The sequence below is a fragment of the Pollicipes pollicipes genome, unplaced genomic scaffold, assembly GCF_011947565.3.
Source record: "Pollicipes pollicipes isolate AB1234 unplaced genomic scaffold, Ppol_2.1 Scaffold_4740;HRSCAF=5597_pilon_pilon_pilon, whole genome shotgun sequence".
NCBI classification, from domain to species: Eukaryota; Metazoa; Arthropoda; class Thecostraca; order Pollicipedomorpha; family Pollicipedidae; genus Pollicipes; species Pollicipes pollicipes.
This window is the reverse complement of record NW_023596545.1, coordinates 11,513,901-11,529,963: the sequence shown is the minus strand read 5'-3', so window position 1 is coordinate 11,529,963 and position 16,063 is coordinate 11,513,901. Positions and strand designations below refer to the sequence as shown.

Here is a 16,063-nt window from a genome sequence, read left to right as displayed (position 1 = left end):
CGGCCGGATCACCGCGTCACGAGCCAGCCGGCCAGTTAGAAAGCACCATGCCATGCGCATCCGGTCCCATTGCGCCCAATCTAACACGACGGACATATGAACGCGTGTTTGACGGTGAGCTGCATCCCATAACGCACCATAATCCAGTAGAAAGAGAATGTTGAGTACGTTTAAAACGATTTTACGTCGGAGGCTTTCGAACGCGCCGGCAGCTTCGGTCATTTGGCAACGATTTAACATCGTGTACGCATTTTGACTGGGGCGCTAAGTAGCCCATAGGTTAGGAAACCATGACTGTAAGCATTCAAAAACTTGCAACAGCTCGCCCGCGCCCCCCCCCCCCCCCCCCCCACACACACACCCAGCCCGCTGCGCCAGCACCGAGCTCCGCCGGCCCGGGCCGGGCCGGGTCAGTGGCCGGTGGCTATGGGAGTCAGTGGCCGGTGGGGGGGCCGCCCCCCCCGCCAGCCGGCACCGGGCGGCGGCAACACGGGGATCGAGGGCCCGCCGACGACCTGGCAGCGGACGTCCCAGTTTACCGGGGCGTCGTTCGTGTGAGAAGCACAAGGCTATGCCGCGGCTGCTAACGCAGTTGACGGCAACCTACATGTGAAGGCTGCTGGTGCGCCACACTTAACCTAGCCAAACACACTTTGACATTTAGGTAACTCCATTATACATCGAACCGGGGTACAAAGTTTCTTTGTCCATTAAACCATTTTCATCACGCAACGTCACATGACTGACGTTGAGTTTTACCAACGTTTTAACATCGGTAAAACTCAGCGTCTCACCTACGTTAATGCCTTCTCCCTGTTCCTACGTTACTGCACAGAGCCACACAACGCAGACGGCCGACGGCAGCACGAAGTAGAGCGAACCCCGCTCTTAAGGAAGACTGCGTCACGGCGCCACCCACCGGTCTCAGCCGTGAGCGGGCCTGCACGGCGCGTGGGCGCGTCGCGGGCGAGCTCTCCCACGCGTGCGGCCCGTCGACACGACTCGGAGCGCGCCGGCCCAGATGCGGAGCCCGGACGCCGCGTGCTCGGGTCGACGCCACGCCGGCCAGTGGGCCGGCTAATCGCGCCCCGCTCCTGGCCGATTATCTGCGGCGGACTTTCGCTCCACCGATAGCGACTCCGGCGGAGACCGGCGGAGTGCGGGGCGGACCGGACCGGGCCGGGGCCGCCGGGCGAGGCGGCCACTCCCGTCAGACGCACGCAAACGCCCCAAGAGTGCGCGAAACAAACTCAGTTTTTAAGCGACTCTTTCCGTGCGAAATCGTACAGTTCGTGGTAACGCTTCGCGTAGAGTGGACGGATCACACACACACCCTCCCCTCCCTCCTACGCACGTGAGTTCCACCGCCTCGTGTTAGTTTTTGTATCGGCACGCACGCGCGGGGACGGCACGGCCGCCAGCCCAGCTCACGCGTACCACCACAGACCAACGGATGAAACGCCGCCTTAATGCCCGCATCTGCCAGCACTGCATGGACATGCGGCCACAGGATTGCATGACGGCACCAGTGTGACGATGCACTTTTAAGCTCAACCGGAGCAGCAGCGACCACTGACTTAATCGCGCTGAACTCACAAAAAGGGATGTGCGAACGGCGCCTTGGTTCGACATGAGCGAATCCTGACCCATCTAAAGAATACACTGACCCCAGCGGCGGCATGTCGCCGTAACAGCAGGCGGCGTGCTCCTCGCTCCAAGCCATGGGTGGCGGCAACAGGAACGCGATCCCGTAAACACGACTGCTGGGACGACCTTGGAGTCAGAATTCCAACGGCCGGGACGCTGATCGTCTGACAGCGGAAGGCTACGCGCCGCGCAGCCTTCAGTGCTGCTCGGCGACGCTCATCGTCGCCGCCCAGCTCGACGGCCCTTCGCGTCCCTCTCATTAGCGCTTACCACGAGTCCCCCGAGCCGCACCCCCTCTCCCCCCCCCCCCCCCCACACACACCCAGCAGCAACGCCGGTCAATCCGCATCGGCTGCCAAGAACGGCGCCGGGCCCCCTTCCGGCGGCCTCTCGCAGCTCCAGCCCGGCGTGTCAGTCCACCCCGAGCCGAACCGGGTCGCCGGGTCAGGGCAGCGTCGCACCGTGACGCGCGCGGCCGGCGCCGTCGCCGGCGTGCCACCCCGAGTCTGGCCAGCGGGTGCCACACGGTACACGAGCACCAGAGCCGACCGCGAGCCGTTCCAGCCGGCGGGCGCCCGTCAACCTGGTGCGCTCCTGGACGACGGCAGCGGCGGCGGTGCGGGCCGCTCGACAGTTACCCCGGCAAGGCCCTGGTGACGGCTGACCGAGTCAGCCCGGCGCCCACTGGCGTCCCTCGCCGCGGCTGACCTGGCCCGCCGCCGGGCCGGACGAGCGCCGGCTGGTCCGGCTGCGGACGGCGGCCCCCGATGCCAGCGGGAGGAGCCGCCCCGTGAGGACGTGCCGACCGTGCGCCGGCCGATACGACCGTCGCTCATTAGCGGGCGATGGCTGGGCCGCCAGCACAAACACGGCGCCCGCGATAGCCGCCGTGCGCGACGGCCTGGCGCCGGCCGCCGCCGTCGGATCGGTGCACCGGGCGGCGCACGGCCGGAAGGGACGCGTCGTGCGCGCGCTAGGAACGCGCGCTTCTCCGCGGGCCACGGCGCGAAATTGATGACCGGTGGAGACGCAACGGACTTCCTCGTGATCCGTGGGTCGGACCACACTGCGGGGTGTGTGCGTGGGGGGGAGGAGGGGGAGGGGGGGGGAGACTGAACGGCGGACTGCTAGGGCTTCCTGGATATTACGAGACGAGCCGCTCCAACCGCAGCTTACAGAACACCCCTTGCGTTCATTTTCACAGACGCTGGCAGAGCTTCCTGGTGTATCGGAGAAGCCAGCTTAATGTGACGCACATTTTCGGAACATCGGCAGTGCCTTGAGCAGGTTGATGGGCCTATCGCGTGGATCAGGCTGCTCTTGGTGTAAAACTCCCGCCCCAGGGTGCACGGAACTTTGGTAACGTTAGACACAGCAGGGGACAAGTTCACGAAATGACCTCAAGGTACGGTAGGCCTGGTGGCAATGACGAGTCTAAACCGGTTTTAGTCCGCTCGGATGCTTTCATCCGTGCATCTGCGGCAGTACGACACCCCCAGCCATCCGCTGACGGAACTGACGGTGTTTAAGTCACGCGAACCACATCGTCGTATCATATCTAAAGAGCCGCTTAACCCCATTCAATGCGAGCCACTACCGCGGTGCTCGACGCGAGCCCGACGTACTCGGACCAGAATCCCGATGGCTTCAGCGGGATATCAAGCTTCATGAATCGCGGCTGTCCAGAAAGCATGAGTCCGTACAGAACAGAGAACAGCACCACTGGACCACAAAGGACAATGACGGATCTCCGCCCTGGTGGACTGGGGTAGCTTGATGTCCGGATACGGCAGATGTCCTGTTCATCAGGCGTAAGTTGGGCAGAGCAAACCGTAGTTCGTAGGCCTTAGTGCCGTACCAGAAATGTATTGCACTGGATACTCGGTTCAAGGAGGGCTGCACAGAAATGACGGCAGAAAAACTGCGTGCGCAATGTCGCAGCACATATGCCGATACATCAAAAGTGGTTCCCTTCCTCCCTGCTTCCCCAGTCTCGGTGGGTCAGGGGCCGTGGTCCGAAGACTGGGGGTTCACTCCCACAGCGTGCCTCTAGCCCCTCGCAACAGAGGGCGCCACCCTGACCGGTCGGCGTCCGTCGCGCCGACACGGGGCGACCGTCGCCCGATCGCGTGGGAGGCCGGCAACTGACCCATTCATCAGGCGCGACGCCACGGCGCTGCCACCGCGGAAAACCGCGCCCGCGGGTCGCATAACGGCGCGAAGCCAGGCGCCGGCGCCGCCGGACCATGGCGCGCTGGCGAGAACGACGGGCGAGGGGACGGCCGCGGGCGCAAGGCGTGTTGTATCAGCATCAGCTGGGGAACGACGCACGTGTCGCGACGGATCGCAACTGAAATACTGCTGGAGCTATTGAGTCCAACTGTAGTGGACCGAGTGAGACTGAATCTTACAACAGACCCCCCTATGCCAATCCCAATCTTACAACAGACTATACATGATGAAGGCTGCCTGATCCTACAGGATGCTACATGCTGGATTGGTCAAATGCAAAAATTTAAAACTAAGAATATTGTGGAACTATCCTACCGACCATGAGAATGGTGAATATTATGAAACCAGAACATTACAGGCACATATGCTGAGAATAGTGAACATTATGAAAGCCAAACATAACAGGTGCCTTTACAAATTGGTATGTGGTGAATGAATCTGGCATTCCAACACTGGTGGTGGTTATAATTTTGTCAAACATAAATCACTGCTACCACAAATGACCACAGCATTGATGTAGTACATTGCATTGCTGTATATAGCAGCACCTATGAGTGTTGTACATGACATTGCATATCCTGTATTTTGTAGTGCATGCCTCAGCCACCATTTCTTATCACATTAGGTTCCAAACATGTGTGACAATTTTTGCTGTAACCAGTTAAAACAAAGTTGCTGAGAATGAAAAAACCTGCAACATGTCACACTGAATGGACTAGTTAGTTGTATCAGCAATTTATAGCCACAATCAGCCTTTAAAGCACTCAAGTCATGTATATCAGAGAGGCTGCCGCCATGCACAGTGCGAGCTGTAAGTTTACATGTTTTGCTAGCATGACTTATGCAGAAAAATATCATCATTCTAAATCATATTCAGTATAGGATGAATATTGATGTTTCATTACATTCAGTTAAAATATTGCATTATTTGCAATTTTTAGTAGTATAGTGCCTTTTTTGGTCTTTGGCCAAACATTGGTATGCGACAAAGCCAAAATTATGACAACTCCCACTGAACTTCAATGCATATTTCACATAGATGCTAGTTTTTTAAATGAAAGACCCCTATTAAGGCACTTGCAATTTCAATCACCATTTTAAATCACTAAAATGGGGTGGTGATCACTTGTCCAATGCATTCTCCCTTGCAGGATGACCCTTCTCCCTTCAATGTCACCACACCCTCATACAATGACACAAGTAATCACATACCTAGGTGCTGCCATTCACTACAGTCTGCAATCATATATTTCATGCAGGATCAATACAGTTCCCTGACAATGAGTGAGCAGGTTATGAACTGACAATGAGGCTCCCAATTGTTTTTGAAATTGCAATCGAAATAAAACAGACCACCAGTAAATGGCCTTCCAAACAGCATCAACGACCCACGGAAAAGCTGGAAGGGCAGTGAGGTAAGCAGGTACATACCGTTGCTGGGTGCAGCATAGCACGATACTGAGTCATAAAACTTGGAGAGAAAACACCGCCGGAAATGAATAGGTTAAAGGCCTTTGGAGGTGAGTTTGGTTGATAAACCATTGATGCTGATGAATGGACGGATTCGATCCCTATCGCCAGCAAAGCATAAACGCAATAAAACGCAAAACAAATACCAGCAAAGTACCGCCTCCACCAATTTCTAGCTACATATGCAGGCAGATAGCGTTGGGTGCAAGATAACTGGGGCGCCCCATAGGAAGAAGTTTATTTCAGTGGAATAAATTTGTTTACAAGAAAAAATTCGTGGCCCGAGCGAAAACAAGTAATAAAACGCTGGGTTTCAGGGCGAGTGGCGGGATGATTTCTTTCCTTTTTGAACATAAGGCAAGAGGTTTTTAAAAAATAGCTACCCAGTCGTGGTGTGTGCCGTGCCTGCATTGCAATAAGCAACATCATCAACCGGAGGTAGGGACTAAACGACCGACAAAACCTGTTGCAACCCCAACAACCCTTGCTGACAACCTTAGACTCCGGGGTCTCCTTAACATGTGGCCACAGTTGTGGTTAGACCCCAGGCTCCGAGCCTATGGGAGTGAGCACCACCAAACCTTCACAATTCGAAGCCACTTGGCCGTTAACGTATCCTTCTAAACAGATGTTCGTGAAGTTGGCGATTTGTGCAGCGATTTATTTAGCGACGCGCTCCAATTTCTCTGAAAACACGCCGTATGGCCAAATATGGCTCGAGCACTTTGCAAATGACGACTATTTTGCAATACCGTGTGCCCTTCAGGGTGACAAGCGACATCAAAGGACGGGAGACTCCATGCCACCCAAAAATTACCGACCGATTTTAACTTTGCAAGCATGAAGATATTCACAAGCGTAAGAACTAGCGTCTGTTGGGAACACCTGGCCTCTTGAGGTTACCATTCAAGGCCAAGCTCAGGCTCAGTAGACGGGGAAGTGCACATCAACAAAAAATTACCGGCCGATTTTTAACTTCCAAGGACCAGAATGTTCACCACAGAGCGAAATAGCGTCCGTCAAAGCCCAGCCCTCTCGAGGTTACCCTTCCAGGTTTAACTCAGGCTCTAACGACGGGTGACTCCGTATCGCCAAAAAATAATAACGGCCGGTTTGGACTTTTTGAGCAACAGGATATCCACCAGTTGCGTCCTATAAAGACTAGCGTCCGATAAAGACTACTGACTTCTCAAGATCACCTTATCAAGGTCATACGTAGACTCAGATGACGAGGGATTCCATATTACAAAAATACTGGCCGATTTTTAAGTTGTCAACATCAAAATACTCACAAGCGAAGGAATATATCCGTTCGGAACTGCTGACCTCTCAAGCAGTAGTTCAGGCAGGGGGCACAGGTGACACATGCCCCCTCCCCCCTTAGGTTCTGAGGGGCCCTCGGACCCCTCGGTACCTGCGATTACGGGCCCGATTTGAGGGCCTGAAGGGATCGAAAAGCTAGTCGGAGGCCTCATTCAGGGGCCACGGCCCGCAGGGCCGGCCACCCCAATGCCAGCCAGAGGGCCCTGCGCGCTGACCATGGGCCCACTTCGTCGTTAAGGGCCTACATTTCGGCCAGACTCCACGAGTAATTCAAAGTTGGCTCCGAGGCGGCATGGGCCGCCTGAGGGCCCATTTCCCAAGATAGCAAACCCGGAGCCAGCGAATTACATTCCTCGGAGCCCCACAGCGCCTAACAGAGGCCCTCTGTTGTCAAGGGATCCAAGTCGGCCGGAGGCAGTATTCGAGGAACCCGAAGAGCCTAGGGATCAATGGGTCCGACGATCAAGGGCCCGACTGGACGGTCTAAGGGCATAAAGGGGAGGTCAGAGTCTTATTCAGGGGCCCCGACCTGCGAAGACGGACCCTCAAATAACGGTCAGAAGGCCCTTTACGCCGATAGGGAACCCCCTGAGTCGATATGGGCTTATATGTTGGCCAGGCACTACCAGTACCGCACAGTCGGCTCCGTGTCGGTATGGGCCTGAGGGCCCACTTACCCATCAGCTACAAAGCCTGTGCCATTGATTTGCACTGGTCGGAGCTTCTGGTCTGAGCCTACAGTCTCTAACAGAGGGTCCTGTGCTCGCAAGGCGCCCCGCGCCGACCAAGAGCAGTGTTTGATGAGGCCCGCGGAGGTGCTCGGGCGGCCCACCGAAACCGACGATCAAAGGCCCAGTTGGAGGACATAACGACCCAAAGGACTGGTTGTAGATACGTAGAGAATCGCGACCCGCAAGGAAGTGACCTGAAATAGCAGTCAGTGGTCCTTTTGCAACGTAGCGGAAACGGGGCCGGGGTCCCTGACACAGTGACCTGACACACTGTGTAACCAAACCTCCTGTGTCGGTTAGGTGTCACAGTGCCGAGCAGGGGTCCTGTGGTGGCAAGTGGCCCCGAGTCGGAGCGGTGTTTGAGGGGGCCCGAAAAAAGGTCGAAGTTTCCCTCGAGATCAAAGATCAAGGGCCCGATAGGATGGCTGAGCTGTCCGAACGGCTGGATTTGGGACAGGGCCGTGATCTGAAATGTTAGTAAAATGGTCTCTTGCACCGATAGGGACCGCTGAGACAGAGCGTTCATCTGTTTCGACCAGACATCACAGACAACGAGCAATGGGCTCCGTGTTTTTCTGAGCTCTGGGGGCCCATTCCTCAAGCAGGGACAAGGCCGGGCACGCAATTCACATTGGTCGGGCTCCTGTATTGTTTAGGGGCTTACAGTGTCTAACGGGCCATTCTGTGTCAATAAGAAGCCTCTATTCGGTCAGGGAAGATTTGCTCAGCAGGAACGGGGAGGGGAGCCGGAGTGGCAGAGGGTCTCTTGCGTTAGTCGGGGCCCTCTGACAATCAAGGGAAACATAAGAACTTATGAGTGCTCAAACTGAGGTATTAGAACAGTCCTTTGCCAGTCAGGCCCCCCCCCCCCCCCCAAGTACCGAACGGTGGGCGCTCCAACCCTATTCCAGTATGGGTCCGACAAGCCCAGCTAGGGTCTATGTGTCAATTATTTGGCCACCTGCGGCGAACAGGGATCTTGTTGCGTTAATGACGGTTTATGCGTCGATCCGGGGTCAATTGCGCGGGTCAGAAGGCTTCCCACGTCAGGGAGCGGACGAATGAGATGTGATGAATCCCTTTAAGGCCCTCCGGATCGGCCAGGGGATACCGTCCTGTGTCACCAGAAGGGCGGCCAGAAAAACACGCCGCGGTTGGACAGAATGGCTCCACAGCCCTTGGACGGGAACAACAATGTGCCCCATAATGTTGCACTTAAGAGGGACCCTGCACCGGAAAGGGGTCTCATTAGCGTTGAATGGAGTGGGACGAAATGAGCTCAAAATGCGCAAGGCCATTCCATGCTTCCCTGAGCACTTCCATTAATTTGCAGAATTGACTAGTGAAATCAACACCATCAAAAGGCTTGAGCGTGCGCGCCGGGTGCCGCAAGTGTAATGGTTAACGCGCCTGCGTTAACGCGCCTGCTTTAACCACGGCACGTCTGGGAAACCAGAGGTACAGGGTTCAATTCCCGCGGTGCCCGCCCTTCCCGCCAGAGTGAGAGGCCGGCGGCGCCATATAGTTCCAGCAGCTGAGTGCGTCATAAAGCCCCAGCGGCATGCCCGTAATCTCGGTTAGCAAGGATAGCCATGGCTCTCATCGCACTTTTCGCAAAACCGAACGGCGTTGGCCACTGCAAATAACGCCAGGGGGCGGGTCCCGAGCGCGCAACAATGACCATAGTAAAAAATGTTTCTCAACGTCTTTCAACATTAATTCGTGCAGGTCAAAAATTACACTGGGCGAAACTTTCTTACAACTTAAAGGATGTCCTATGGACAATCTAACAGTTATAGAAACACGGAAAGTAAAGATTTTACCTTACTCTTCCAGTTCCACGGCCAGATTCCAGCACCACTTCGCGGTGCTGTAAAGGACAATGCGTTATTGTCATCAATCTAAAAACCGTGAAGGTGAAATATGCGCCCGGAGTATCTCTAAATGTAAGGTTTGGTGTTCAAAAGCGTTCACAGCTATTTTTTTCAGAGCGGCACCATTTTCGTCCGCCTGTTGGCCACAGCTTTACGTTAGCCACAAAGCAGACCCTGCACAGCCTATGGAAACTGCAAAGCCTGGCGTCGAGTTTTTGTTTCCAAGATATGCGAGCGCGGATGCTCAAAACTGCGTTACATAATTTGTGCCACTAATCGATTCTGACTAAATATTGAACATATCCAGGCAAGCATGGCTTGCCAATTTTAATGCAAATTGTCGACCCATTTTTATATTTAATCTACATTCGCGGGGTCCTACAACCAGATAACAATTCTGACGAAATGTATAAGTTCTGTCCGTTTAAGAGTCCACTGGACCATTGTTAAATGAAGAACGCTGGCAATTTATTCCATGCAGTCATTCAACGCATGATTTTGTTAGTATATTTAGTGCAAACTTAAGGCTGAATTGATCTCTCGGTAGCGTCTGACATTTATTCCAGTTAAAGACAGTAAAATTTTGTAATATATATATATATATATATATATATATATATATATATATATATATATATATATATATAAGAAAAACATGTCCTCAATAATAAATGGACCACATCCAGCGATTTTGTGAACCATTTTAATGTCAGGGGCCTTTTATTCACGCTGTGCCCTCCCCTTTGGCAAAGCTTGATATATTTGTCCACAATATATGTGATCATCACATCCCAGCTATACGCAGGTTCTCCACATACCAAAATTTCGCCAATAAGACACGCGCAGCTTAGCAGTCAACAATCATGCAGCCGGCATATGCGGTTTATACATATACAGCTTAAAACATATGCAGTTAAACATATCAATGCTAACGAATTCATGCAAATTGTTGTTGATGCTGATTCCACGCGTCATTTAAAAACATGGTCTTCAACCTTTCTCCAAATATGCTGAGACAGATACCCTTCTGTTGAGAATTCCTTTCACCGCTCTTTTCAATAAACACTAAGTACGAGCCAGCTTCACGTCTGGGGACACTATTCCAAGCTGTTGTGCCTCTGAAGGGACAGCGACCCTCACCCGTCTCCTAATGAACGTGTGAAAAATGAAAACCCATCATATCAATGTCATGCCAACGCAGGTTGATTGAAGCAGCGTAGCTAATTGAGCTGGCTCTTCGGTTACCATGCGATTATACTTACGCACGCATACTCGGTGCTCAGTCAGCTTCCGTGTGCTCAATGAGCTCGATGCAAATGCAAATGAGCAACATGCTTGGTGCTGTATAAGCTCCTCTTCTGCCTGTCCATCTAGGGTGGAATGACCGAGTGTCACCTAGACAGGGTGCAAAGGGTGATGCGCTTCGCAGCCATACTAGTGGGTGGCGTCCGCAGCAGCGATCGCATTGCACCCGTTCTGGCGTCGGCTGGCGTAGTGTCGCGGATCTTGTGCGCCACCGGGACTGCCTGAAAGTGTACAGGTTACTGCACGTCCCCGAATCTGCCAGTGCACTGCGTGCTCTCTTCGTAACGCGCGCCGAGTCTTCGCAACGCCAAGCTTGGGCTGTTGCGGGCGGTGTTGGCTCACTACATCTACCACGCGTCCAACTGGGCGTCACCCAGCAGCACTTCCCCTACCGCGCCGCTGCCGTGTGAAACCGGCTGTCTGCGGCGGCCGTTCGCGCCCCCTAGTGTCAGGCTTTCTTGACTGTTTTAAATCGCTGACTCATTGACTGAAACCCTTCATCTACCCGTGTATGCGTATCGCTGCGCTGTATGTGGGTTCTTTTTCCTTGTAGGATTAGGACAGAGCAACCACCACGTGATGTGCCTTAAAATGAAGTGACTATACCTGCATACGTATGCGTACTCGGTACCCAATGAGCTTACCCACGCAGGGGTGTAGCCAGAGTCTTGGTGATTGGGGTTGGCCACAGAGCCGAGCAAGGCCCCCTGAACAAGCCCCCCCCCCCAAAAAAAAAGATGTCACTGGATTTGGCTCACTTGATTTCATGCCCTTCTTAAAAGTAAACGTCAATAAACTAAGGGAAACAGGCATTAAATCAATGCATTAACAAACCACCAGTGCTATTCATTTCGCAATGTTTTAGCGGACTCTTTCTAAGCCGGTAGCACTCAGGGGCTCCACCGGAATTTTTCTGGGTGTGCAGGAACATCGTGAACGTAGGTCTTAGAGCGAAATGGGACCGTAAATTTGCATGCACATCAACCTCTTTTGAACCCAGAATGATCGCTTTTGTTTAGAATACAGAAGTGGATGAATTACATACCACAGTTTTTTTTAGAATACAGAAGTGGATGAATTACATACCACAGTTTTGGCCGCACACACTTGCAAGTCTTCAACAAAACACGGACGCCCGGCGTTGCAGTCTCTTAAGGCCGCGCGGCGTCGGTCCTGCGTGTAACACAGGGCGTTGGTTGGCTGGTGGACGAAAACGACGATGTTTCTGCAGAATGTAGTTTTGCTTATATTTATAATAGAAACGTATTAGCACTTACAGCACCGCGAACCGGTGCTGGAGTCCAGTGGTAGAACTAGACGAGAAAAGATAGAAACTCTGTTTTCGTACTGCTGTCGCCGTTTATCTCTTCACAGGATAAGCTCAAAATTCTAAAAGTCAGTTATAGGCCGCAGTCCAATTTCTCCACGGTACGAATAGATTAAGACAAAACAATTTTGGAAACATTATTTTACGACGGCTGTTCTCGGACGCCAGGCGCCCACGGCCCTGTGTTAGCTGTAGTGGCCAACACCGCTCCGTCTCATGGGAACTGTAACCCCGGCCATTGGTGTCCTTGCTCCTGGAGTTGTGAGCACACAGGCTCAAAACTGTTTCACGTAATTTGCTTCACAAGTTAATCCTAAACAAGGATGGACGCCTCGCTTGTGTTGGCTTTTTTATTGTTAACCTCATTGTGGTCCTACCTATTTGACACCAAGGAAACCCTTCACTGTTCCGGGCAAGGGACCCAGGGGGTTGAATAATAGGGGGCACATTATATTTCCCGGTCAGGGGCTTCAGGGCCATTCGGCTACAGCGTGGGGGCCTGCTGGCTGTCATACCGGTAACACAGGGGCGGGATCCCAAGGTCGATACAGAAACCCTTAGAGGGATACATCAAACATTATTCGCCTGCCCGACACCGGAGGTCCCTGACCCGACCCTTCGTCCCTACATAGGCGCAGGGTCTCTCATTGATGCAAAAGGTCCCTTAGCGTTGCAAGCGTTCAATAATTGGCATAGAGACTATAGTTCCGCATAACGGGCTCCTGGCTGAAATGGAATGGAGAGCTTTCCGTTCAGTACCGGGACTGACAAAGGGCCTTCCATGGTCGCGTTGTGGACTCACATCGTTAACTCTCATTTCCACTTCAGTTACCAGAGGGCCTCAAACAACGCAAGAGGCCGCTGGCTTTAGTTGTCCCGTACCTGTCCCTGACCATCAAATGTTCCAATTCGAGGCCCATTGCAAACATTGGGCTCTCTTTTTGGTAGTGCAGGTCAACGAAACCCCCATTGCGTCAGGGGTCTCGACCAAAGCAAATTGTGGGTTCCAACCGTGTCCTTCCTTAGCAAATGGGCCTCCGGGGCCCCCGACACGGAGCCGACTGTTCGGTGCTGGCGGTCCATGACTGGAATAGAGACCTGCTTGTCCCGGGGTAACCTCAATCGGTGAAAGAGGCCCTCGGACTGACATTTGATGGCCCGGCCCTACCTTTGTGCCCTCCAATCGGGCACTTGATCGTCGGTCAAGAGGGGCTCCTCGGCTCCTCTGCAGGGGCCTCGAATACTGTTCCAGGCCGATTCTGGGATCCTTGTCAATACCTGACCTTTAATAGGCAGTGTGGTCCCCTGACCGACACAGGAGACACACGTTGACTTAAGGGCCCCGACCAATGCAAATCGCAAATCTCGGCCCCTTCCCTGCTTGGGAAATATGCCCTAAGTCGCAGACCTGACCCTTGTGTATAATCTGGTAACGAATATTTTGCATGTCGTGGTCGATAAGACTTCACCATAGGAGTTTTTTTTGCAAACTTGATTTGGTGAGGCCTAGCGGGGAAAAACTTCCAACAAACCCCGAAAAGCAAAACTAACCACACTGAAGACAGATTACTTTCCGGATTTGACCCAATTTCCCCTCAATGACGTTGTGGAATTGAACTCCCTCCACCTCCTCAACCCCACACAAAACAGCAAATATAAAAAAATATTGGTCTCAAACGTTTGCTTGCTCTGTCTCAGCGAAGATGCTGTCGTCAAAGACGTTGTTGAAATAAAATCATTTTAATTTTGTTCGCGTCGACAGTCGAAATCAGGTTTGATAATAGAAGTAAGGTTAATTTCATGTGGCTTCATACGTTGTTAGACGTGTACGGCCGCGGGAGCGACGAGTGTAAGTTGATTAGCGCGACTTATAATGTCTGCCATGAAAATCCCGGCTGATGACCACAAGGCGAGGTGCAGGCGCGTTTCTCCTGTTAGGCACGTTCGACACGGCTGGTGTTGGTAGTCGTGGTCGGACGACTACTGCTATCGGTTTAGTCGACTGATGTCATGCGTCAGGTTTTTGCAACTGTTTAATGGGAATATTCGAGTTAAAGTAAAGGTCGACACATTTCAACCGTTCTCCGCATGTAGGCAGTTCATAACTTGGTCACGTTTTTGGGCGCAAATATTCCGCCGCTTTGTTTTCTATTTCGGATATGACATGCCAGCAAAATAACGCAGTATGATGCGGCCTGCATAGCATGAAAAATCACTGAATAATACCAAAACACTCCCAAAATAGCACAAGACCAGACCATAGTCAACAAGAGATATAAATCGTGTAGTTAAAAACGTGCGGCCGGCAAGAAAAAAATCTCAAGCCAACGCGGTACGACCGTGGAGCTTTGAAAGTATGGTTAACTGAGTCAGGCCCACTTAAGCGGGAATAATAGCACAGTCTTGATACATATTTTCGTTGGTTCCTATAATCTGTGAAACAACAAAAAGAATCCCTCTCTAAATTTGATATAATTTTGAGCCTCTATTTGTAATGTTCTTCATGTGCATGGGTTCCACAACACTGAGGGGATAAACTCAGCATTGAGGGGCCAGATTGGACATTGGGCGGGGGGAGGAGGGGGCAGTGGTTCCCCCAAAAGTAACTAAATCGACACCCAGGCGTGGTAAAACCTGCCGACTTGGTGGATAAGGTCGGCGACAGAACTGTATGTATTCATGCGAAGCTTAGTGCCACAAAGGTTTTTGACAGGAAATTTTGTCGACGGCTTCGCCGAAATAATGCAGTGCACTCTGCAAAACCCAATATGAGGTATCCATACATACATATTATGCCTCCATGGTAATGCATTTTGTCGCACAACACAAGCAATCCTTTCCGTCGTAACGACTCGTTACCGTACCCCAATGTGTCATGGTATCTTTTTTAGGTTTCATCCCAACCCGGTGACAAAAATATCACGCGATTTTTAGTTGGTCGCTCGACTCGGTGACAAATTGGCGACAAATCAGTGCATTTTCTATGGCCCGGCCGGTCAGCCGATGCGCCGTTTTTTACCAACCGACTCTCATTGTACCGGCCTAGACAGCATAAATTACTGAAATAATACCTGGATATAGGGCCCATCTGGTCGCAAGGGTATGTTTCAATATTGCAATGTCACTGATATGAGGTGGGCGGTGACTTTCATCGCACTGAGACTTTGCAAGCGGTATTCGCATGACGTTGTCATGAATACCTGCTCAGGATTTAATTTTTGGCCTTGCTTATTTCGATGGCGGTGCCGCGATTCAGCATCCAGTCCTCAGCGACGAGAGGCATTCATTACCAGTTGAGGGTAAGTCGGCGGTATGGTCTGATGAAGGTATAAATTGTCTGGTGATTATCAAAACCATCTTTTCAAGGCAGTGAAAAAGCTGTTAACTCACTGAAGCAGTCACAAGCAAACAGCCTTTTTCCCTTTGAGGGGAACCGTGGGTTTGATGTTGAAGTCTGATGGCACTTCTCATAAACAGAGAATAACAGGAGGTGATGATAGTTCTGGAATGCCAATTTATGCAAATTTTGTTCTTGTCCTGATTGAGAATGGTTATCAGTCACATAAGTCTTCAAATCAGGGATGTTTCTACTTTTTATTCAGTTCTGGGCCCCAGCCATCTCCCTAATTTTGTGAAGAAGTGTGCTTATCTGGAGGCATCTGTATTTTGGGGTTCACTGCATAATTTCTCACTGATCCATAACCTATCTTCAGAAGCTATGCCCCTGCAAAAACAAGTATAAAAGAAGCTCGAGATGTCAGACACCTTTCGTATAGCACACAACTTTATTTACATTTGTCTACGTTACATTTTATGTGATGTCGCACTTTGCAAGCACTACGCAATGCCTGGTAGATGATTTTTCTCTGTGCCATTTTTCCCCTGTAGAGAGTTGTCTACTAAATCGCACGACTACAGAAATGTAGGAGTGAAAACTCAAAAATATCTAAATTTAATACAAAAGCCACATCTTATTGCTTGAAGCCCATTTTGGTAATATACAACTCACACGAATTAGCCAAGATTAGGAAAAAACTATTGGCGCTTGCAATGATTTAACTTCTTTTGGTTTTCGTGTTCAAATACGGGGGGGATACAAAATACACATTACTTCCTTCGTCTGACACCTAAATATACCATGTATGGCTGGAAAT

At 51.7% G+C, this 16,063-nt stretch overlaps 2 protein-coding genes across 2 annotated transcripts in view; both read right to left on the bottom strand.

Moving 5' to 3' along the window:
- Window positions 1-5,544, bottom strand: part of LOC119099045 (protein phosphatase 1 regulatory subunit 16A) — a gene marked incomplete at its 3' end in the record, with an annotated part of 50,955 nt that extends 45,411 nt beyond the window's left edge. The window contains 1 exon segment of the mRNA XM_037222095.1: window positions 5,311-5,544.
- Window positions 1-16,063, bottom strand: part of LOC119099043 (tenascin-like) — a 29,323-nt gene that overhangs the window by 4,503 nt on the left and 8,757 nt on the right. The gene's annotated exons all lie outside the window — the stretch shown is intronic.